Raw genomic sequence first — 25,312 nt, 5'->3', positions numbered from 1 at the left:
GACTGTTAGACCAGCCCACACAGTACTGTTAGAAGTTTATTAACACTTCAGCAGTTTTTCCTTATTCCTATTAATTATGAGTTTGTTCTTCCTGCTATGTTTCCAGGTATCATTAAGATTTTTTTCCTCTCTCTTACCGCTCATAAATTAAAAAAAAAAAAAACATTATTTGGTAGCTTTTCTGTTTTTGTATTGGTTAGAGTGAGAGTGACAATCTCTTCTGACTACACCCTAAGTGGACATCACATTATTTTTAGACTTTTGAAGTTTTTTGTTTGAAAGAATATTTTATTTCTTTCTCTACCATATTTAAAGGCTGAAGCAAATAAATACAGCAATGATAAACACACTTTAAACTGAATTGAGGTTTTGAGAGATTAAGAGGTTTTATTCTATTTTATCTTATTTTTTAATGTTTGAGATTCACTTTATTTTTTTTCCTAGGTTTATTGAGATAAAATTGAGAAATAAAAATTATATATGTTTATGCTATACAACATGTTTTGATATATGTATGCATTATAAAATGATTACCAAAATCAAGCTAATTAGCAAATTCATTACTTGACATAGTTGTCTTTTTTTGGTGAGGAAATTTAAGATCTACTTTCTTATTAAATTTCAATTATACAATACATTATTGTTAACTATAGTCGCCATGCTGTACAATAGATGTATAAAACGTGTTCATCCTATCTAACTGAAACTTTGTGCCCTTTGTCCAATATATCTCTATCTCTCCCACCTCTTGGTAACTACTGTTTTACTCTCAGCTTCTATGAGTTCTATGAGTTAGACATTCTTAGATTCCATACTTAAGTGAGATCGTGCAGTATTTGTCTTTCTCTGCCTGGCTTATTTCACTTACCATAAGGTTCTCCAGGTTCATGCATGTTGTTGTAAATGACAAGGTTTCCTTCTTTTTTAAGGCTGAATCATTTTTTATCATGTATATATCCCACATTTTCTTTACTCACTTCCCCATCAATGGAAACTTGGTTGATTCCATATCCTAGCTGTTGTGAGTAATGCTGCAGTGAACATGAGAGTGCATACTGATTTCATTTCCTTTAGATACATACCCAGAAGTGGGATTGCTGAATCATATAGTAGTTCTATTTGTAATTTTTTTGACTTCCCAACATTAATTAATGAGATTCAACCATCACATTTCTGTAAGGCAAAAGTTTTATGAAGTTTTCAATCACTTCCAAAACTTAAGTACTTTATCACATACTATGTGACAGTCACCACTTACAGGCACAGGCTTTCAGTGCTGGCTGATAGTTCACCAGGCTTTTGTATTTCTGTCTTCCATGATGACCAACAATTTGGCATTGTTGACTGGCTGAGACCAAGTTGACTTTATTATAGCAGTGGGGCAAACAAAATCCTGTTCTTATGCATGTATTCCACATGTCTAAGATGTTTTGGCAGCTGCTACCTTTTGTGCTGGCCTCTATTAAAGGCTTGACACACTGGTAACAAGTTTGTGGGACTGGGAGGAACCTGTATCTATTTCCACATGGAAGGGGAGAATTAACTGGTATGTCCAAAAAGTCAGACTATCTCCTGACCCTTGTTTTCTGGAGGCTCATCAGGGCCTCTCTTGCATGCTGGATTGCCTGGGCCTGAGGGACGTGCTGCCTGCTGGGACTTCAATAAGAATTTTGTACAATGATTTAGCTCTCTGGGAGTCAAAGCTGTATCTACTTGCTGCCAAAAAACATGTGTTTTTAACTTTGGACTTGTAACTTTTGAATACAGTTTTAAAGATACATTGTGTAGAAAAGCAGAAGGTTTGGTTAAGTGGTTTGCTCATGGAAGTATTATTAGTTACATATCAGTTAGTGAATGTGAATTTCTTGGCATGGGAAGTGAAACATGATAAGCACTCAAAATGGGTTCATTGTTATTTTTTGTTGGAATCGCATAACTACAGGATGCCAGCTTTGTTGGATAAGGCACAGGGGAACTTAGTTGAGAGCATTGCTATGAAATAGAGAAAGAATGAAGTTGGCTCTTCATATGGACTCTGTAGGAATTTGTGTGTTGCATATGCAAGCTGAGTATCTCAGAAGATAAACATGCCATTAAATTCCAGAATTTTAAATCACATTAGAAGTATTTAAGTGGCTTGAAAAGAGTATAATGGTTTGGAAAATTACAACATATTTCATGCTGTGATAATTCAGAGCCCTAAATTGATTCAGCATGAACTCCATCTTGCAAATAAGCACATGAACATTCCAATTATGTAGGATCAAGATTAACTATAAATTTCTAAGTCTATAACTCAGTATTGTTTTAAACTTCTACCTGAAAATAACTGATCATGTTTAGTTATATGGTTATTTGTATTTGAGTAATTTATTATGTACGGGTGGCCATCAGTAAATTTTCATCAAGTTATATGACAACCTAGTTCAAGTTATCTTTCAACTCTTTATTTGATTCGTCATCAAATTTGATTATTTCATTTAATGCACCAAAAGGAAGCACCATAGACCATTGATTTCGCACATATCTCTTTAGTTGCACATCTCCCCCTCTTCTAATTCTTCTTCAATTACCTAAGAGTTTTCCTCCTTTCTTCAATCTGTACTTTTTCTGTTCTTGTTCCCTTTCTCTCTAATTCTGTCTTCTTCTTCTTTCTCCCCCTTTTCCTCTTCCTCCTGTTTTCTCTCTTTCTTTCCTATTCTCATGCCCAACCCTCAACAATTTTTTTCCTTCTTGCTATTTGTGAACTAAAAACATTCATACAGACATTACAAAACATTTAAAAAGTAAAGTTAGTGATTCCTAAGTATGGAGGAAGGAGAAAGCATATGTTTTAAGTGAAAATCAGCATCATTTAAACCTCCTGTAGTCAGATATATAAGGACTAGAAGAAAATCTGAAAAAAGTGAATATAATTCAAATTGTGTTACTTACGCTTTCATTTTCACTTTTTTATTTTTTCATTATTTTTTATTTATTATTATTATTATTTTTTTTTCGAGACAGAATCTTGCTCTGTCACCCAGGCTGGAGTGCAGTGGCGTGATCTCTGCTCACTGTAACCTTTGCCTCCTGAGTTCAAGCCATTCTCCTGCCTCAGCCTGCCGAGTATCTGGGATTACAGGTGTGTGCCATCACATCCAGCTAATTTTTGTATTTTTAGTAGAGATGTGGTTTCACCATGCTGGACAGGCTGTTCTTGAACTCCTGACCTCAAGTGATCCGCCCACCTCAGCCTCCCAAAGTGCTTGGATTACAGGTGTGAACCACCGCGCCTGGCCTCATTTTGATTTTTATAGATGTTATTATTATACTTTTTCTAGTGGGGAGTGGGTGAACTCCCCCCACTCCCCACCAGAAAAGGTATAATAATTTTTTTGAGACAGGAGCTTCCTCTGTCACCCAGGATGGAGGGCAATGGTGTGATTGGCTTACTGTAACATTGAATGTCTGGGCTCAAGTGATCCTTCCACTTCAGCCTTCTGGGTAGCTGGGACTATAGGCGCGCACACCACCATGCCCAGCTAATTTTATTATTTCTTGTAGAGACAAGGTCTCACTATGTTGGTCTCACTATGTTGCCCAGGCTGGTCTCCAATTCCTGGCCTCGGCTTCCCAAAGTGCTGGGATTACAAGTGTGAACCATTACACCTGACCTAAATAACCTTCTTGTCTAAATATCTTAGAAGTCTGTTTTACAATCTCTTTAAAATTTTCTTTCTACATCTTTGCCTCTGAAGCTGCTTCCCTCCCCACCATCATCCTACAAATTAAACTTTTAAAATAAATTATTAATTGAATTGCTTGTTTTTGTCTTCTTCATAATCATCATCATTATAATAAACTGGTTTTATTCAACATTGCATTGAAAATATATTTTAACTGCACAATGGATTGAATATGTTGTTGTGATCTCACATACAATTCTCATCACCATTTCTAACCTTCTTCTTCTTCTTTTTTTTTTTTTTTTTTTTTTTTGAGACAGGGTCTTGCTCTGTCACCCAGGCTGGAGTGCAGTGGCGCCATCTCGGCTCACTGCAACCTCAGACTCCTTGATTCAAGCAATTCTCCTGCCTCAGCCTCCTGAGTAGCTGGGATTACAGGCGTGTGCCACTATGCCGGATTAATTTTTGTATTTTTAGTAGAGATGGAGTTTCACCATGTTGACCAGGCTGGTGTTGAATTCCTGACCTCAAGTGATCCGCCTGGCTCGGCCTCCCAAATTGCTAGGATTACAGGTGTGAGCCACTGCGCCCGGCCTCCTAACCTTTTTCTATGGTAAATGTTTTTTGACTTTAAACTTTTTGAGGAACACCCATATATAGTTCTGGAACTTTCTGAATTGAGTTCTTTGGAAAATTTAAAGTGTTAGAGTGAAAGTATAAGTACATTTTTCCTCCTTTGATGTTGCTATCAATGAGAGAAATACTCTCAAATATATACAAACAAATAAGAGTAAATGACAAGAAAAATTACTGCAGATTACACACACAAACATATGAATGATTAATTGCTAAGGTAGATCACGAGAATGTCTCTCTGTCTCTCCCTGAATGTGTGTGTGTATGTGTGTATGTGTGTGTGTGTGTGTCTGTTTGGGGAGGTATAGAATAGTTTATGGCTGTGCTTTTCAAACATTTTTGTGGAAGGACCACTAGGAACAGAGGAGAAGGAACATGGAGGATGGGGAAAAAGGATGAAGTGACCCAAGCAGTCTCCTTCTTTATTTTTTTATTTTTATATATATATATATATTTTTTTTTTATTATACTTTAAGTTCTAGGGTACATGTGCACAATGTGCAGGTTTGTTACATATGTATACATGTGCCATGTTAGTGTGCTGCACCCATTAACTCGTCATTTACATTAGGTATATCTCCTAATGTTATCCCTCCCCCTTTCCCCCACCCCACAACAGGCCCCGGTGTGTGATGTTCCCCTTCCCGTGTCCAAGTGTTCTCATTGTTCCATTCCCACCTATGAGTGAGAACACGCAGTGTTTGATTTTTTTGTCCTTGCGATAGTTTGCTGAGAATGATGGTTTCCAGCTTCATCCATGTCCCTACAAAGGACATGAACTCATCATTTTTTATGGCTGCATAGTATTCCACGTTGTATATGTGCCACATTTTCTTAATCCAGTCTATCATTGTTGGACATTTGGGTTGGTTCCAAGTCTTTGCTATTGTGAGTAGTGCCGCAATAGACATATGTGTGCTTGTCTCTTTATAGTAGCATGATTTATATTCCTTTGGGTATATACCCAGTAATGGGATTGCTGGGTCAAATGGTATTTCTAGTTCTAGATCCCTGAGGAATCACCACACTGTCTTCCACAATGGTTGAACTAGTTTACAGTCCCACTAACAGTGTAAAAGTGTTCCTATTTCTCCACATCCTCTCCAGCACCTGTTGTTTCGTGACTTTTTAATGATCGCCATTCTAACTGGTGTGAGATGATATCTCATTGTGGTTTTGATTTGCATTTCTCTGATGGCCAGTGATGATGAGCATTTTTTCACGTGTCTGTTGGCTGCATAAATGTCTTCTTTTGAGAAATGTCTGCTCATACCCTTCAACCACTTCTTGATGGGGTTGTTTGTTTTTTTCTTGTAAATTTGTTTCAGTTCTTTGTAGATTCTGGATATTAGCCCTTTGTCAGATGAGTAGATTGCAAAAATTTTCTCCCATTCTGTAGGTTGCCTGTTCACTCTGATGGTAGTTTCTTTTGCTATGCAGAAGCTATTTAGTTTAATTAGATCCCATTTGTCAATTTTGGCTTCTGTTGCCATTGCTTTTGGTGTTTTAGACATGAAATCCTTGCCCATGCCTACGTCTTGAATGGTATTGCCTAGATTTTCTTCTAGGGTTTTTATGATTTTAGGTCTAAGTCTTTAATCCATCTTGAATGAATTTTCGTATAAGGTATAAGGAAGGGATCCAGTTTCAGCTTTCTACTTATGGCTAGCCAGTTTTCCCAGCACCATTTATTAAACAGGGAATCCTTTCCCCATTTCTTGTTTTTGTCAGGTTTGCCAAAGATCAGATAGTTGTAGATGTGTGGTATTATTTCTGAGGGCTCTGTTCTGTTCCATTGGTCTATATCTCTGTTTTGGTACTAGTATCATGCTCTTTTAGTTACTGTAGCCTTGTAGTATAGTTTGAAGTCAGGTAGTGTGATGCCTCCAGCTTTGTTCTTTTGGCTTAGTATTGACTTGGCAATGCGGGCTCTTTTTTGGTTCCACATGAACTTTAAAGTAGTTTTTTCCAATTCTGTGAAGAAAGTCATTGGTAGCTCGATGGGCATGGCATTGAATATATAAATTACCTTGGGCAGTATGGCCATTTTCACAATATTGATTCTTGCTATCCATGAGCATGGAATGTTCTTCCATTTGTTTGTGTCCTCTTTTATTTCATTGAGTAGTGGTTTGTAGTTCTCCTTGAAAAGGTCCTTCACATCCCTAGTAAGTTGGATTCCTAGGTATTTTATTCTCTTTGAAGCAATTGTGAATGGGAGTTCACTCATGATTTGGCTCTCTGTTTGTCTGTTATTGGTGTATAAGAATGCTTGTGATTTTTGCACATTGATTTTGTATCCTGAGACTTTGCTAAAGTTGCTTATCAGCTTAAGGAGATTTTGGGCTGAGACAATGGGGTTTTCTAGATGTACAATCATGTCATCTGCAAACAGTGACAATTTGACTTCCTCTTTTCCTAATTGAATACCCTTTATTTCCTTCTCCTGCCTGATTGCCCTGGCCAGAACTTCCAACACTATGAGGACATCCCTGTCTTGTGCCAGTTTTCAAAGGGAATGCTCCCAGTTTTTGCCCATTCAGTATGATATTGGCTGTGGGTTTGTCATAAATAGCTCTTATTATTTTGAGATACGTCCCATCAATACCTAATTTATTGAGAGTTTTCAGCATGAAGCGCTTTTGAATTTTGTCGAAGGCCTTTTCTGCATCCATTGAGATAATCATATGGTTTTTGTCATTTGTTCTGTTTATATGCTGTATTACGTTTATTGATTTGTGTATGTTGAACCAGACTTGCATCCCAGGGATGAAGCCCACTTGATCATGGTGGATAAGCTTTTTGTGCTGCTGGATTCAGTTTGCCACTATTTTATTGAGGATTTTTGCATCGATGTTCATCAGGGATATTGGTCTAAAATTCTCTTTTTTTTGTTGTGCCTCTGCCAGGCTTTGGTATCATGATGCTGGCCTCATAAAATGATTTAGGGAGGATTCCCTCTTTTTCTATTGATTGGAATAGTTTCAGAAGGAATGGTACTACCTCCTCCTCGTACCTCTGGTAGAATTCGGCTGTGAATCCCTCTGGTCCTGGACGTTTTTTGGTTGGTAAGCTATTAATTATTGCCTCAATTTCAGAGTGTGTTATTGGTCTATTAAGAGATTCAACTTCTTCCTGGTTTAGTCTTGGGAGGGTGTATGTGTCAAGGAATTTATCCACTTCTTCTAGATTTTCTAGTTTATTTGTGTAGAGGTGTTTATAGTATTCTGTGATGGCAGTTTGTATTTCTGTGGGATCGGTGGTGATATCCCCTTTATCATTTTTATTGAGTCTGTTTGATTCTTCTCTCTTTTCTTCTTTATTAGTCTTGCTAGCAGTGTATCAGTTTTGTTGATTTTTTCAAAAAGTCAGCTCCTGTATTCATTGATTTTTTGAAGGGATTTTTGTGTCTCTATGTCCTTCAGTTCTGCTCTGATCTTTGTTATTTCTTGCCTTCTGTTAGCTTTTGAATGTGTTTGCTCTTGCTTCTCTAGTTCTTTTAATTGTGATGTTAGGGTGTCAATTTTAGATCTTTCCTGCTTTCTCTTGTGGGCATTTAGTGCTATAAATTTCCCTCTACACACTGCTTTAAATGTGTCCCAGAGATTCTGGTATGTTGTGTCTTTGTTCTTGTTGGTTTCAAAGAACATCTTTATTTCTGCCTTCATTTCGTTATGTACGCAGTAGTCATTCTGGAGCAGGTTGTTCAGTTTCCATGTAATTGAGTGGTTTTCAGTGAGTTTCTTAATCCTGAGTTCTAGTTTGATTGCACTGTGGTCTGAGAGACAGTTTGTTATAATTTCTGTTCTTTTACATTTGCTGAGGAGTGCTTTACTTCCAACTATGTGGTCAATTTTGGAATAGGTGCGATGTGGTGCTGAGAAGAATGTATATTCTGTTGATTTGGGGTGGAGAGTTCTGTAGATGTCTATTAGGTCTGCTTGGTGCAGAGCTGAATTCAATTCCTGGATATCCTTGTTAACCTTCTGTCTCATTGATCTGTCTAATGTTGACAATGGGGTGTTAAAGTCTGCCATTATTATTGTGTGGGAGTCTAAGTCTCTTTGTAGGTCTAAGTAGCAAGTCTAAGGACTTGCTTTATGAAGCTGGGTGCTCCTGTATTGGGTGCCTATATATTTAGGATAGTTAGCTCTTCTTGTTGAATTGATCCCTTTACCTTTATGTAATGGCCTTCTTTGTCTCTTTTGATCTTTGTTGGCTTAAAATTTGTTTTATCAGAGACTAGGATTGCAACCCCTGCCATTTTTTGTTTTCCATTTGCTTGTAGATCTTCCTCCATCCCTTTATTTTGAGCCTATGTGTGTCTCTGCACGTGAGATGGGTTTCCTGAATACAGCACACTGATGGGTCTTGACTCTTTATCCAATTTTCCAGTCTGTGCCTGTTAATTGGAGCATTTAGCCCATTTACATTTACAGTTAATATTGTTATGTGTGAATTTGATCCTGTCATCATTATGTTAGCTGGTTATTTTACTCATTAGTTGATGCAGTTTCTTCCTAGCATCGATGGTCTTTACAATTTGGCATGTTTTTGCAGTGGCTGGTACTGGTTGTTCCTCTCCATGTTTAGTGCTTCCTTCAGGAGCTGTTGTAGGGCAGGCCTGGTGGTGATAAAATCTCTCAGCATTTGCTTGTCTATAAAGGATTTTATTTCTCCTTCACTTATGAAGCTTAGTTTGGCTGGATATGGAATTCTGGGTTGAAAATTCTTTTCTTTAAGCATGTTGAATATTGGCCCCCACTCTCTTCTGGCTTGTAGAGTTTCTGCCCAGAGATCCACTGTTAGTCTGATAGGCTTCCCTTTGTGGGTAACCCGACCTTTCTCTCTGGCTGCCCTTAACATTTTTTCCTTCATTTCAACTTTGGTGAATCTGACAATTATGTGTCTTGGAGTTGCTCTTCTCGAGGAGTATCTTTGTGGCATTCTCTGTATTTCCTGAATTTGAATGTTGGCCTTCCTTGCTAGGTTGGGGAAGTTCTCCTGGATAATATCCTGAAGAATGTTTTCCAACTTGGTTCCATTCTCCCCGTCACTTTCAGGTACACCAATCAGACTTAGATTTGGTCTTTTCACATAGTCCCATATTTCTTGGAGGCTTTGTTGATTTCTTTTTATTCTTTTTTCTCTAAACTTCTTTTCTCACTTTATTTCATTCATTTGATCTTCAATCACTGATACTCTTTCTTCCAGTTGATCGAATCGGCTACTGAAGCTTGTGCATTTGTCACGTAGTTCTCGTGCCATGGTTTTCGGCCCCATCAGGTCCTTTAAGGACTTCTCTGCATTGGTTATTCTAGTTAGCCATTCGTGTAATCTTTTTTCAAGGTTTTTAACTTCTTTGCGATGGGTTCGAACTTCCTCCTTTAGCTCGGAGACGTTTGATCATCTGAAGCCTTCTTCTCTCAACTTGTCAAAGTCATTCTCCGTCCAGCTTTGTTCTGTTGCTGGTGAGGAGCTGCATTCCTTTGGAGGAGGAGAGGCACTCTGATTTTTAGAATTTTCAGTTTTTCTGCTCTGTTTTATCCCCATCTTTGTGGTTTTTATCTACCTTTGGTCTTTGATGATAGTGACGTACAGATGGGGTTTTGGTGTGGATGTCCTTTCTGTTTGTTAGTTTTCCTTTTAACAGTCGGAATCCTCAGCTGCAGGTCTGTTGGAATTTGCGGGAGTTCTACTCCAGACCCTGATTGCCTGGATATCAGCAGTGGAGGCTGCAGAACAGTGAATATTGCTGAACAGCAAATGTTGCTGTCTGATCATTCCCCTGGAGGTTTTGTCTCAGAGGGGTACCCAGTCATGTGAGGTGTCAGTCTGCCCCTACTGGGGGGGGTGCCTCCCAGATAGGCTACCTGGGGGTCAGGGACCCACTTGAGGATGCAGTCTGTCCATTCTCAGATCTCAAACTCTGTGCTGGAAGAACCGCTACTCTCTTCAAAGCTGTCAGACAGGGACATTTAAGTCTGCAGAGGTTTCTGCTGCCTTTTGTTCGGCTATGCCCTGCTCCCAGAGGTGGAGTCTACAGAGCAGGCCAGCCTCCTTGAGCTGCAGTGGGCTCCACCCAGTTCAAGCTTCCTGGTCGCTTTGTTTACCTACTCAAGCCTCAGCAATGGCGGGCGCCCCTCCCCCAGCCTGGCTGCTGCCTTGCAGTTCAATCTCAGACTGCTGTGCTAGCAATGAGCAAGGCTCCGTGGGCGTGGGACCCTCCGAGCCAGGCACGGGATATAATCTCCTGGTGTGCTGTTTGCTAAGACCGTTGGAAAAGCGCAGTATTAGTGTGGGAGTGACCTGATTTTCCAGGTGCAGTCTGTCACAGCTTTGCTTGGCTATGAAAGGGAATTCTCTGACCCCTTGCACTTCCTGGATTAGGTGATGCCTCGCCCTGCTTCGGCTCACGCTTGGTGCGCTGCACCCAGTGTCCTGCACCTACTGTCTGACAAGCCCCAGTGAGATGAACCCAGTACCTAAGTTGGAAATGCAGAAATCACCCATCTTCTGCGTCGCTCACGCTGGGAGCTGTAGACTGGAGCTGTTCCTATTCGGCCATCTTGCAGTCTCTTTCTTTAACATGTCATGTTTTATTTTAATAATTTATTCAAAATTTCATTTAATTTCATGCCATATCCATGTTTGTTTTAATATAAAAACAGTAACAGGCAAGGTTATTTTTTTTTCTCAAATATGTCTAAAATAGACATCCCTGGCAGCTGTTATGTTGAGCCTTGCTTCTGAGTGTCTCCTTGGCACAGTACCACATATCCTGGGGATATGAATACTTTGAGAAGTGCAGATGTATAATGATAATAAACTAAGCTTAATCAGATGCAGGATGTCCATTTGGAGGCAGCTGTTTGACTCTGGCAGAGGTTTATTTGCAGGTGACTAAAGCAGCTGTGTCAAAATTCAAAACTATTCAAAACAGGTGTGGCAACTGACACCCCCAAGCCCCACGTTATCCTTGGCTCTTCTTCTATGTCCTCCCCCAGATCTGAGAGAGGAGATGAAGTGATGATATTTGCTTCACAAATTAACTAAAATAAAAATTGTTAAGAAAAGTTTAATAATTTTATTTTTAACTGCTTCAAAGTGTTCTCTTGTCAAAATGGCTTTGTCAAAATACCATTTACCTATCAGGTACTATTAATTGGAGGAGTTTGTGGAGAATGAGAAGCTTTAGAAAAAATCATGCTGTGGAGTCCAGTTGAAAGGGATTCTTGTTGAGGGGACTACTATCTTATAAGCTCATGGCAATGAATTAGCCCCCTTTTAAAATAAATTTTGAACCAAATAACTAGAAGAATAAGGTGTGTAGAGGGAGTTGGCTAATTCAAGGCTGGCATAGAAATCAAAGGCTAAAGTGAGGCAAGAGAAGGAAATTTAGTAAAATGGGTGATGGAATCCTTGAGGATAAGTCAGCATTATATAGGTTGACACTACAGGTGAGAAAACTTAATTGGTATTTTTTATCCCCTTGTCATACTTTAACTTATTTCTTAAGTCAGTACATGCCAACTCTGTTCTCAGATGTTGCAGTGAGTTGAAAGATCAATGCAGTTTGAAGTCAGCCCTGAGTGGGACCACTCATGTCAGTGTTTGCAGACACAGGTGTTCTACAGGGTCAGATACAGAGTTTAGAAAAACAGCACGATAATATCTCGGTTCTGTATATTGTGCACTTTTCTAGAGAATTCCAGAGCTCTGAGAGTAAAAACAAACAAACAAACAAACAAACAAACAAACAAAAAACTTTCCTAAAATTAGTACTAAAGAGGAAAATTTTGTCAGGAACAAGTGAGTGCTTACATTTTTATTTCATTAAAATTATGATCACATTTAATGCTCCTATATTTTGGTCAGTCAAATAATTTTGAATACCAGCTAGTCAATTTTACCTTTCAATTTGAATAGTTTTGATTGTTGGCATAGCTGCTTTCATCACCTGCAAATAAGTTTTACCTATAATGCAATCTGAGTGAATCTGTACTTCAAACATAAAAAAAATTCTTAGTATATGAAAGCCACATACCTAACTTTTAGATTAACTACTCTTTGGAATTATATACATTTTTCCCTATTTCATCAATGTGGATGAAATAAATTCTTGGCTTTCTAAGTAATAAAACTGTCATATTGAGTGGTTTTGTAAATTTGGTAATATGTAGAAATAAACTATTTATTAATCTCATATATTCTTTTAAATCAAGAATATTATTAAGAGTCCTTGTTAGTGATTAGAAGCATGGATTCTTAAACCAGACAGTCTCAGTTCAAATCTCAGAACCTAACAGTACATAGAAAGTATTTGGAACATTATCTGCCTTATAGGAAGAATTATAGAAGTGTTAGCAACTCTTGCTTTCAGAGAAGAAATTCTATTAAAAAATGGAAAACCTGAAAATATGAAATAACATTGAAATCAAATGAGTGTTTCTTATAATTTATATAGAGGAAATACTGCCAGGATAAGTCAAATTACTTGAAAATCTTATTTCTGACAAAATTCTAGGTAAGAAAATTGATATTTGAAGTACATAGGTATACATCTCCATAAAGTAATCTTAGGAACCTGAACTCTGTGACATTTTGATTAATAGAAAACAACATTATCTTATGCTATAGAAATGACTTCATAAGTTTTCTTAAAAATAATATACCTTTGGCTTTATATAAAGACTAAAATGAATAAAAATATGAATGTACGCTTTTATTTTCTTGTTAATTTTTGTGGGTACATAGTAGGTGTATATATTTATGAAATACTTGAGATGTTTTGATACAGGCATGCAATGTGAGATAAGCACATCATGGAGAATGGGGTCTTCATCTCCTCAATAATTTATCCTTTGGGTTACAAACAATCTGACTACACTTTTAAGTTATTTTAAAATATATAATTAATTTATTGACCATAATCACCCTGTTGTGGTATCAAATAGTAGGTCTTATTCAGTCTTTTTTTTTTTTTTTTGCTTTTAAGTGACTAAAAATAAATAAATAAATTTTGACTTATACTTTAAGTTTAGGGGTACAAGTGCAGGTTTGTTATACAGGTGAACTTGTGTCATGGGGGTTTGTTTTACAGATTATTTCACCACCCAGGAATTAAGTCTAGTAACCATTCATTATTTTTCCTGATTCTCTCCCTCCTCCCACTCTTTACCCTCTGAAGGACCCCAGTTTGTGTTGCTCTCTCTGTGTGTCTATGTGTTCTGATCATTTAGTTCCCATTTATTTTTTTTTAATTTTTATTTTTTTCCTTCAGGACATGCAGATTTGTTACACAGGTAAACATGTGCCATGGTGGTTTGCTGCACCTATATACCCATCACTTAGGTATTAAACCCTGCATGAGCTCCCATTTATAGGTGAGAACATGTGGTATTTGGTTTTCTATTCCTATATTAGTATGCTAAGGATAATGGCCTCCAGCTCCATCCATGTCCCTGCAAAGAACATGATCTCATTCCTTTTCATGGCTGCATAGTATTTCATGGTATATATGTACCACATTTTTTTATGCAGTCTATCATTGATGGACATTAAGGTTGATTCTATATCTTTGCTATTATGAATAGTGGTGCAAGGAACATACATGTGCATGTGTCTTTATAACAGAGTGATTTATCTTCCTTAGGTATATAGCAAGTAATGGAATTGCTGAGTTGAATGGTATTTCTGTCTTTAGGTCTTTGAGGAATTGCCACACTGTCTTCCACAATGGCTGAACTAATTTACACTCCCACCAACAGTGTATAAGCATTCCTTTTTCTCCACGACCTTGCCAGCATCTATTATTTTTGACTTTTTATTAAAAAGTCATTTATTAAATAGTCATTCTGACTGGTGTAAGATGGTATCTCAGTGCATTCGTTTAGTGGTCAGTGATATTGAGCTTTTTTCCAATTATTCTTTTTGTGGCAACTGTGAATGGGAGTTCATTCCTGATTGGGCTCTTGGCTTGACTGTTGTTGGTATATAGAGTTGCTAGTAATTTTTACACAATAATTTTATATCTTGAGACCTTCCTGAAGTTGTTTATCAGCTTAAGAAGCTTTTGGGCCTAGACAAGGGGGTTTTCTAGATACAGGATTATGTCATCTGCAAACAGGGATAGTTTGACTTCCTCTCTTCCTATTCGAATACCCTTTCTTTCTTTCTCTTGCCCAATTGTCCTGGCCAGAACTTCCAATACTATGTGGAATAGGAGTGGTGAGAGGGCACCTTTGTCTTGTGCTGATTTTCAAGAGGAATGCTTCTAGCTTTTGCCCATTCAGTGTGATGTTGGCTGTGGGTTTGTCATATATGGTTCTTATTATTTTGAGGTATTTTCCTTCGATACCTAGTTATAGGGAATTTTTAACATGAACGGATGTTGAATTTTACCAAAAGCCTTTCTGCATCTATTGAGATAATCATGTGGTTTTTGCCTTCAGTTCTGTTTGTGAGATGAGTCACATGTATTGACTTGTGTATATTGAACCAATCTTGCATCCCAGGGATGAAGCTTACTTGATTGTGGTGGATCAGCTATTTTGATATATTTTGATATGCTGCTGGATTTGGCTTGCCAGTATTTTGTTGGGGATTTTTGCATCAGTGTTCATCAAGGATATTGGCCTGAAGTTTTCTTTTTTTGTTGTGTCTCTCCCAGGTTTGGGTATCAGGATGATGCTGGCCTCAGAATGAGTTTGGAAGGAGTCCTTCCTCCTCAACATTTTGGAATAGTTGCAAAGGGAATGGTACTAGCTCTTCTTTGTACATTTGGAAGAATTCATCTGTGAATCCATCTGGTCCTGGGCTTTTTTTGGTTGGTATGCTATTTATTACTGCCTCAATTTCAGAACTCGTTATTAGTCTGTTCAGGGATTCAGTTTCTTCCTGGTTCAGTCGTAGGAGGGTGTATGTGTCCAGAAATTTATCTATTTTTTCTAGATTTTCTAGTTTATGTGCATAGAGGTGTTCATAATATTCTCTGATGGTTGTTTGTATTTCTATGGGGTCAGTGGTAATATCCCCCTTGTCATTTATGATTGTGTTTATTTGAAACTACTTTTTCTTCTTTATTAGTCTAGCTAGTAGTGATCTGTTTTATTAATTTTTCAAAAAACTAGCTCCTGGATTTATTGAAGCTTTGAATGATTTCTTGCGTCTCAGTCTCCTTCAGTTCAGCTCTGATTTTGGTTATTTCTTGTCTTCTGTTAGCTTTGGGATTTGTTTACTATTTGTTCTTTAGTTCTTTTAGTTGTGATGCTAGGTTAACTTGAGGTTTTTCTAACTTTTTGATGTGGGTATTTAGTACTGTAAATTTGCCTCTTAAAACTGCTGTAACTGTCCCAGAGACTCTGGTGTGTTGTACCTTTGTTTTCATTAGTTTCAAAGGACTTGTTGATTTCTGCCTTAATTTTATTATTTAACCAAAAGTCATTTCAGAGCAGGTTATTCAATTTTCATGTAATTGTATGGTTTTGAATGAACTTCTTAGTCTTGATTTCAAATTTGTACTGTGGTCTGAGAGACTGTTTGTTATGATTTCAGGTCTTTTGAATTTGCTGAGGAGTGTTTTACTTCGGATTATGTGATTGATTTTATAGTAAGTGCCATGTAGTGATGAGAATAATGTATATTTTGTTGCTTTTGGGTGGAGAGTTCTATAGATATCTATTAGGTCCATTTGATCCACTGCTGAGTTCAGGTCCTGAATATCTTTGTTAATTTTCTGTCTTGATGATCTGTCTAATATTGTTGGTGGGGTGTTAAAGTTCCCCACTATTATTTTGTGGGAGTCTAAGTCTCTCTGAAGGTCTCTGAGAACTTGCTTTATGAATCTGGGTGTTCCTGTGTTGTGTGCATATATATTTAGGATAGTTCATTCTTCTTGCTGAATTGAACCCTTTACCATTATGTAATGCCCTTCTTCATCTTGTTTGATCTTTGTTGGTTTAAAGTCTGTTTTGTCAGAAAGGAGAATTGCAACCCCTGATTTTTTTCTGTTTTCCATTTTCTTGGTAGATTTTCCTCCATCCTTTTATTTTGAGCCCATGTGGGTCATTGCATGTGAGATGGGTCTTTCGAAGATAGCATACTGATGAGTCTTGGTTCTTTATCCAGCTTGTCACTCTGTGTCTTTTAATTGGTGTATTTATCCTATTTACATTTAAGGTTAGTATTGATATGTGTGGATTTGATCCTGTCATCATGATGTTAGCTAGTTATTTTGCAGACTTGTTTATGTAGTTGCTTTATTGTGTCACTGGTCTGTGTACTTCAGTGTGTTTTTGTAATGACTGGTAATGGTCTTTACTTTTCATATTTATTGCTTCCTTCAGGATCTCTTGTAAGGCAGTTTTGGAGGTAACAAGTTCTCTCAGCATTTGCTTGTCTGAAAAGGATCTTATTTCTCCTTCATTTATGAAATTTGAATGTTGGCCTGTCTAGCTAGGTTGGGAACATTCTCATGGATGATATCCTAAAGTATGTTTTCCAAATTGATTCCATTCTTCCCATCTCTTGTAAGTAAACTTATCAGTCATAGATTCGGTCTGTTTACATAAGCCCACATTTCTTGGAGGTTTTGTTTATTCCTTTTCATTCTTTTTTCTCTATTTTTGTCTGCTCCCGTCTTGTCAGACAGGCAGTCTTCAAGCTCTGAGATTATTTCTTCTGCTTGATCTATTATGCTATTAATACTTGTGATTGCAATATGAAATTCTTGTAGGGTATTTTTCAGCTCTGTCAGGTTGGCTACATTCTTCTTCATACCAGCTATTTTGTCTGTCAACTCCTGCAATGTTTTATCAGCATTCTTGTGCTGAATCTTTCTCATCTTTGTATGCTTATCTACCTTCTATCTTTGAGGTTACTGACTTTTGGGTGATTTTTTTTTTTCCTTTAACAGTCTAGCTACTTTTCAGTAGGGCTTCTGTGGTATGCTGAGAGTCTTCTCTAGTCCCTAATCAACTCAGATTTTCCAGTACCTAGACGTATCACCAGTGAAGGCTGTGAATGAGCAAAGATGGCAGCCTGCCCCTTCCTTTGGGAGGTCCATCTCAGGGAGGTACAAACTTGTTGCCAGCCTGAACACACCTGTGGGAGGTGGCTGGCGACTTTAGATCGGAGGTCTGACCCAGTCAGGAGAAATGGGATCAAAGACCTGTTTAAAAAAGTTGTCTGGGTCATTGGCAAAGCCTGAGTCCTGTCCTCTTGCTCTCTTCCTGGGACGGCATGAGCTTCACCACTCGCTCCACCTTCACCAACTACCGGTCCCTGGGCTCTGTCCAGGTGCCCAGCTACAGCGCCCGGCCGGTCAGCAGTGCAGCCAGTGTCTATGCAGGCACTGGGGGCTCTGGTTCCTGGATCTCCATGTCCCGCTCCACCAGCTTCTGGGGCGGCATGGGATCCGGGGGCCTGACCATGGGAATGGCCAGGGGTCTAGCAGGAATGGGAGACATCCAGAACGAGAAGGATACCATGCAAAGCCTGAACGACCACCTGGCCTCCTACCTGGACAGAGTGAGGAGCCTGGAGACTGAGAACAGGAAGCTGGAGAGCAAAATCCGGGAGCACCTGGAGAAGAAGGGACCCCAGGTCAGAGACTGGAGTCATTACGTCAAGACCATCGAGGACCTGAGGGCTCAGATCTTCGCAAATGCTGTGGACAATGCCAGCATCATTCTGCAGATCGACAATGCCCATCTTGCTGCTGATGACTTTAGAGTCAAGTATGAGACAGAGCTGGCCATGTGCCAGTCTGTGGAGAGTGACATCCATGGCCTCCACAAGGTCACTGATGACCAATGTCACTCGGCTGCAGCTGGAGACAGAGATCGAGGCTCTCAAGGCAGAGCTGCTCTTTATAAAGAAGAACCACAAAGAGGAAGTAAAAGGCCTACAAGCCCAGATTGCCAGCTCTGGGTTGACCGTGGAGGTAGATGCCCCCAAATCTCAGGATCATGGCAGACATCCAGGTCCAATGTGACGAGCTGGCTTGGAAGAACCGAGAGGAGCTTGACAAGTACTGGTCTCAGCAGATTGAGGAGAGACCACAGTGGTCACCATGCCGTCCACTGAGGTTGGAGCTGCTGAGATGATGCTCATGGAGCTGAGACATACAGTCCAGTCCTTGGAGATGGACCTGGACTCTATGAGAAATCTGAAGGCCAGCTTGGAGAACAGCCTGAGGGAGGTGGAGGCCCACTACGCCCAGCAGATGGAGCAGCTCAACAGGATCCTGCTGCACCTGGAGTCAGAGCTGGCACAGACTCGGGCAGAGGGACAGCGCCAAGCCCAGGAATAGGAGGCCCTGCTGAACATCGAGGTCAAGCTGGAGGCTGAGATCACCACCTACCGCCGCCTGCTGGAAGATGGTGAGGACTTCAATCTTGGTGATGCCCTGGACAGCAGCAACTCCATGCAAACCATCCAAAACACCACCACCTGCCAGATAGTGGATGGCCAAGTGGTGTTTGAGACCAATGACACCAAAGTTCTGAAACATTAAGCCAGCAGAAGCAGGGTACCCTTTGGGGAGCAGGAGGCCAATAAAAAGTTCAGAGGTGAAAAAAAATAGTCTGGCCACATTTTTGTAAAGCGGCTGTGCAGTGCTGGGGGTCCACTTCAGCCCCTGGTTGCCTTGGATACTTCAAAAACTGGTAAACAATTCCCTAGGAATGAGGCTGAATCCAGGGCGCTGAGTAGCAAGAGTCACCCCACTTGCATGGTGCTTTACAGGATAAGACCCACTGGCCTGGAACTCCAGCCAGCCACTCCTAACTAATTTTTTTTTGTACTCATTAAACATCCCTACCTCCCCCTGCTCCCCACTACCCTTCCCAGCCCCTGGTAACCATCCTTTTACTCCCTATCTGTATGAGTTTAATCGTTTTGATTTTTAGATCCTAGAAATAAGTGAGAACATGTGATGTTTGTCTTTCTGTGCCTGGTTTATTTTGCTTAACATAATGATCTCCAGTTCCATCCATGTTGTTGCAAGTGACTAGATCTCATTCTTTTTTTTTGGCTTGATAGTACTCCACTGTGTATGTGTACCACATTTTCTTTATCCATTCATCTATTGATAGTCACTTAGGTTGCTTCCAAATCTTGTTGTGAACGGTGCTGCCACAAACATAGGAGTGCAGTTATCTCTTCAAGGTCCTGATTTCCTTTCTTTTGGATATGTATACCCAACAGTGGGATTGCTGGATCATATGGTAGCTCAATTTTTAGTTTTTTGAGGAACTTCCAAACTGTTCCCCATAGTGGTTGTACTAATTTACATTCCCACCAATAGTGCACAAGGGTTTATTTTTCTACACATCTTCTTCAGCATTTGTTATTTCCTGTCTTTTGGATATAAGCCATTTTATATCCAAATGATATAATGATATCTCATTGTAGCTTTGATTTGCATTTCTCTGATGATCAGTGATGTTGAGCACCTTTTCATATGCCTGTTTGCCATTTGTATGTCTTATTTTGAGAAACATCTATTCAAATCTTTTGCCAGTTTTTTTATTGGATTGTTACCTTTATATTTTCTGGAAAACCACTTTGTGGCATTATCTATTATTAATGTTCCTTGTATTAGCACTCAGTTGATACATATTTTAAAAAATCATTTATTAATAGAGAAATGTTTCTTTTCCTCACATACAACTTTGCTTCCACTGATAAGAAAATAAGAATGATTAAGCTCGTTATTTATATATATTCTGCCTTGTAAAGCAGAGGAATTGCTGTGTGTTTAACAAACTACTTTCTTTTTCTTTTAGTCATAGAGAAATACTATTCTTTCCAGTCACCTTGCACCAACATGGGGCCATGTAACTAAGCCTGGTCAACAGAATATGAATGGATGTATGCCAGTTTTAAGCATGACCTCTAAATTATCTTGCAAACTTAAACATGCTTTCTCTGTGCTTATGAACTGACTGAATGTAGAGGATCTAGCAGAAGCACAGACAAAAGTCTGGCAGATGGTCACATCACAGTGTTTAACAGTGGCAAATCCATAAAGGTCTGCGGCAACCTTGATTCTTGCCTCCTCAGAAGACATAATTCAACTGAGGGGTATAAGACAGAGTGAGAGACTGAGGCAAGTTTTAAAACAGGAGTGAAAGTTTATTAAAAAGATTTAGAGCAGGAACAAAAGGAAGTAAAATACATTTAGAAGAGGGCCAAACAGGTGACTTGAGAGATCAAGTGCATGGTTTGTTGGCATACTTCCAGGGTCATGTGTCACTTCTCCCCTGATTATTTCCTTGGGGTGGGCAGTCTGCATGCGCAGTGGCCTGCCAGCACTTGGGAGGTACCATACGTGCAGTGTGTTTACTGGAGTTGTACGCATGCTTACTTGGGGCATTCTTCTCTTACCAGTCAAATGCTCCTAGAAGGTCGTGTATCAGTTAAACTCAGCCATTTTGCCTCTTAGTTCTCATGCTTGAGCCCACTTACCCAACTCCTGAGATCTTATCGGGATGCTACTGATCACATTTCAGGTTTTTCTATTTATTGGGAGACTCCCTTTTCCTGGTGCTGGCTGTGACCAATTATTATTTTAGAGAAACAGTGTAACAATCACCTGATCATCACCTGATACTTGCCTGACATTCTCGATGAGGTTGTCGGGGAGAGACCCTTTCATGCCCTATTCATGCCTAACAAGCTACCTCCTGTAACAAAAGGAGCTGTGATCACTAAGTCACTACTTGAAGCAGAGCTGCCCAAGAGAGTCACCAAATCAGAAACATGCTGTTAACAAAAAGAATCAAACTCTGTAAAATATCTGAAGCCTTTTATTCTGAGTCAAATATGAGTGAGCAGTGGCCCGTGACACAGCCCTAGGACTTCCTGAAAACATGTGCCCAAGGTGGTCAGGCTATAGCTTGGTTTTATATGTTTTAGGGAGACTTAAGACATCAGTCAATGTGTGTAACATGAATTTGTTTCGGTCCAGAAAGGTAGGACAACTTGAAGCCCTCTCTCTGAAGGGAGGGCTTCCAGGTCACAGATGGAGTCAAAGGTTTTCTAATTGGCAGTTGCTGAAAGAGTTATTATCTAAAGACCTGGAATCAATAGAAAGAAATGTCTGGGTTAAGATAAGGGGTTGTGGAGACCAAGGTTTTATCATGCAGATAAAGCCTCCTGGTAGCAGCTTCAGAGGTCTTATCAGACCCAAAAAGGTGCCAGACTCTAAGTTAATTCTCTCCTGGATCAAGGAAAAGGCCTAGACAGGAATGGGGATTTTCTACAAAAAGTAGATTTTCCCTCCTAAGAGATAGCTTTGCAGGGCCATTTCAAAATATGTCAAAGAAATATATTTTGGGGTAAAATGCTTTGATTTCTTTCAGGGCCGGCTATCTGTCATGTGATGCTATATTAGAGAGTCAGGCTGGATTTTGGTGTCTTATTGCTTAATGTTAATGCTGGTCAGCTGTGCCTGAGTGCCAAAGGGAGGAGGGTATAATGAGGCATGTCTGACCCTCCTTCCTCCTTCCCATCATGGCCTGAACCGGTTTATTTTGGAATGCCCTTGGCTGAGAGGGATGGGGGAGGGCTTAGAATTTTATTTTTGGCTTACAATACACATGAGATTTTCCATGAGAAAACACATCCCTACACCCACACCTACACACCCACACCCCAGTTTATTGCCCAAATCTGTTACAGGAAAGGGGTCCTGATCCAGACCCCAAGAGGGGGTTCTTGGATCTCACACAAGAAAGAATTCAGGGTGAGTCCACAGTGCAAAGCAAAAGCGAGTTTATTAAGAAAGTAAAGTAAAAGAACAGCTATTCCATAGAACAGAGTAGGCCATTCCCAAAAGTAAGAGGAGGAATATGTCCACCCTAGGTACAATGCTTGTTTATGTACAGCATAAAAAAGATCATGGGCAGATGTGCCCTGCTACAAGGGTTTGTGATAAAGGATTTATTTTCTTAATTACTATATTTTGCAAGAATCAATATTGTCATCTTTAAAGCAAAATTAGGAATGCTTTTGTTCTCAAGATATCAAGATATTGACACTCCCAAATCTGGGTTCGTTTAGTAAACATTATCAATCTGTTCCCTTAACTGTAAACATTTAGAGGCTAAGAATACCTGACTTTCTGGGAATGCAGCTCAGCAAGCCCCATCCTCATTTTCCTAGCCCTCACTCAAAATGGAGTCGCTCTGGTTCAATGGCCTCTGACAAATCCACTGAGATATTGTTTGTTATAGCACCTGGCATTATTAATCCTGATTGACACACATTTAAAAATGTGCAGTGGTAGGACTCTATTGTCTAATTTTTGTTTTGTATACTGAATTTCTTCTTTCTGCTTATTAATTTTTAATTTTTATTACCTCCTTATAATGTGCTATTCATGTATGCTTTTTCAAAATTTTCTAAGTATTATATGTATAATTTATATATAGGTAGAATATTAATTGATAGCAAGTAAGTTAAAAATCTCACCATATTTCGATTTTGTTTGAAGAAATGTAACCAGAGTACACAATTGCTTCATAATCATTACTGTCCCAACATTAAAATTTAAGTGTAAAGGGAAGAAAAATAAATACTAAATGAATTAAAATAATTTCTGTAAAAGGAATTCAGATGTGTTATATATGTGGAACCTCTTTTTCACCTTTGAAGACTGAATTCATATTAGCATGTTTTAATGTTTTAAGAAATATATCAATGAACTTTTTTCCAGTAATTTGTATTTTCTTTAAGGCAAACACAGACATACAAAATAGGCATATTAGAAATTTACTTATTGGGTCGCATTATATTTTGAGGAAGTGGGTGGATAATGTTGGTTAATGAAGGAGGAGGGTTATGTATAATTACATTTTACACTTAGAATGTTTAACACACTGTTCATTCAATCCCTCAAACACTCATCACACCAACAATACAAAGAAATAAACTTTAACCAAGAGCAAGTGATAAACTGTTGTACTTTGAACTCCTGTAACTTACAAAGAAAGAAAGCGAAATTATTCTAGAGATCTGTAAGGCTGTCAAATAGTCCCTGTGAAAAGCAATGTCAAGTAATGGCATTCTTATTTTAGAAAGAATGACAGCTGAATTAAGCATGGTGACTTGTTAGGTAATAAAAACAAGCTAACATTAATAGAATCTGTGTCACTTCCCATTGTCAAGACAGGTCCTCATTGAGGAAGCCATGCACCAGAATTCCCTCATTAATGAGCACACCAGTTTGTTTATTGTTAGAAATGTGAAAATGGTTCTGACAGCATTCCTAAAAATGCACATGATGAAGATGCATTTATTATAGGTCCTGTTATGTGGAAGCAGATTCTGAGATGGAGTTTGGAGTACAGGATAATGATTACGGATCAACACCTGTGGAAAGAATTGGGAGGAAATAGGATTTAATAGACAGATAAGCTAATATGTGATGCAGACCCAACAAAGTTTCAATCAACTCCATGGGGAGTGCTCTGGAGCATGTTAGATAGGAAAGATGTGCTCAAGTCCCTCAGTGGGTGATTAAGGACGATGGTATGGTGAGTGGGGCCACCCTTGCTTCCCTCCCTGATTCCTGGAACCCTTCAATCTTCCTATTGGAAACATACAAACGTACATAGCACATAGTGCATGGCGCAATACTAGTACAAAGTTCTTTGATTTAATGTCTGTATTGTATGTTGGAGGATGGCACCCCATTCTCAGAGAACATTGCTTCTGAGCTAAGCTGGTGCTTCGATTCAATAGTCCTTCAAGAGAAAACTGAAATGACCTCCAGCAGACTATTGGACTCACTTCCACACTTTTCTCCTGTAAAGTGAATCCACTATTCTGAGAAACCCCATGCTGGTGGATCAAACACGTCCTAATAGAAAGAGGTGCTGACTGATGCCCTGAAGGGAGGTTGAACAAATCTAAATCCAGCATATATGTCTAGTTTTTTTTTTTTAGATTGAATATCTCTCTCTTCCAGGATGGAAGATATTCAGTGTAATCAACTTGTCACCAATTAGCCCGTTGATCTCTTCAAGGAATAGTGCTGTATAAGAGTTTCAGTGTAGGTTTCTCCTACTGGCAGATTGGACATTTGGTGGCATAAGTAGGCAAAGCAGCTATCTGAGTTCATTTGTGCTGCTATAACAAAATACCAAAGACTGGGTATTTACAAACAATAGAAATTTATTTGTAACAGTTCTGGAGGCTAGGAAGTTCTAGATCAATGTGCTGTCAGGTTTGGTATCTGGTGAGGGTTTACTCAATGCTTCCAAGGTAATGACTCATTATTACATCCTCACATGGTGAAAGGCAGAAGGGCCAAAGGGCTGAATATATTGTGAAGTCTCTTTTATAAGGGCTTTAATCTTATCCATGAAGGAGAAGCCCTCATGAAATAATCATCTACTAAAGGCCTCACCAGTTAATACTCCTGCATTGGCGATTAAGTTTCAACATAAATTTTGGAGGGAACACAAACATTCAAATCATAGCAGCAGGCTCGTAAATGCGAAGCTGTGCTGTTGGGCCCACGCATTTCCTACCAGAACTACTTTATTCACATGCCACTACTGGGATGGTAGATTTGTGAGGCTGCTGATACCAAGTGGATAGCAATTATTTTATTTCTGGCAGCAATAAGAAATATTCCATCTTTTAAATTTTGTTTTGGAGTCTAATGTTAAAAATTGCTGTTAGCTTTTGTTAGTATTTTCCTGATCTTTTTCTTTCCATTTTGTTTGTTTCAAAATTTAAATATATTTGTTTTCTTTTTTATGAGCCTCATAAGCAGTCATTTCTCAGTCCTTATTTGACTTGACTTATTCATATTATTTATAAAATTTGATTGCATTATTAATAAAATTTGATCACTTTCTCAGTGAAAAACTTTGTACTTAGCACATAGTGCAAGGCATAATATACTTTTCACTGAGAAGAAAGTGATTAAATTTTATTTACTTCATTACTTACCAGAAGCTTGGAAGCACCTCCTATTACATGTAGAAAAA

At 38.8% G+C, this 25,312-nt stretch overlaps 1 protein-coding gene and 1 pseudogene across 3 annotated transcripts in view; both read left to right on the top strand.

Annotated features, from left to right (window-relative positions):
- COL5A2 (collagen type V alpha 2 chain) overlaps window positions 1–25,312 on the top strand; it is a 408,452-nt gene that overhangs the window by 110,904 nt on the left and 272,236 nt on the right. The gene's annotated exons all lie outside the window — the stretch shown is intronic.
- On the top strand, window positions 17,517–18,903 carry LOC470604 (keratin, type I cytoskeletal 18-like; annotated as a pseudogene).

The sequence above is a fragment of the Pan troglodytes genome, chromosome 13 (assembly GCF_028858775.2).
Source record: "Pan troglodytes isolate AG18354 chromosome 13, NHGRI_mPanTro3-v2.0_pri, whole genome shotgun sequence".
In the NCBI taxonomy this organism is placed as follows: domain Eukaryota; kingdom Metazoa; phylum Chordata; class Mammalia; order Primates; family Hominidae; genus Pan; species Pan troglodytes.
This window is presented reverse-complemented; position numbering and strand designations above follow the sequence as displayed.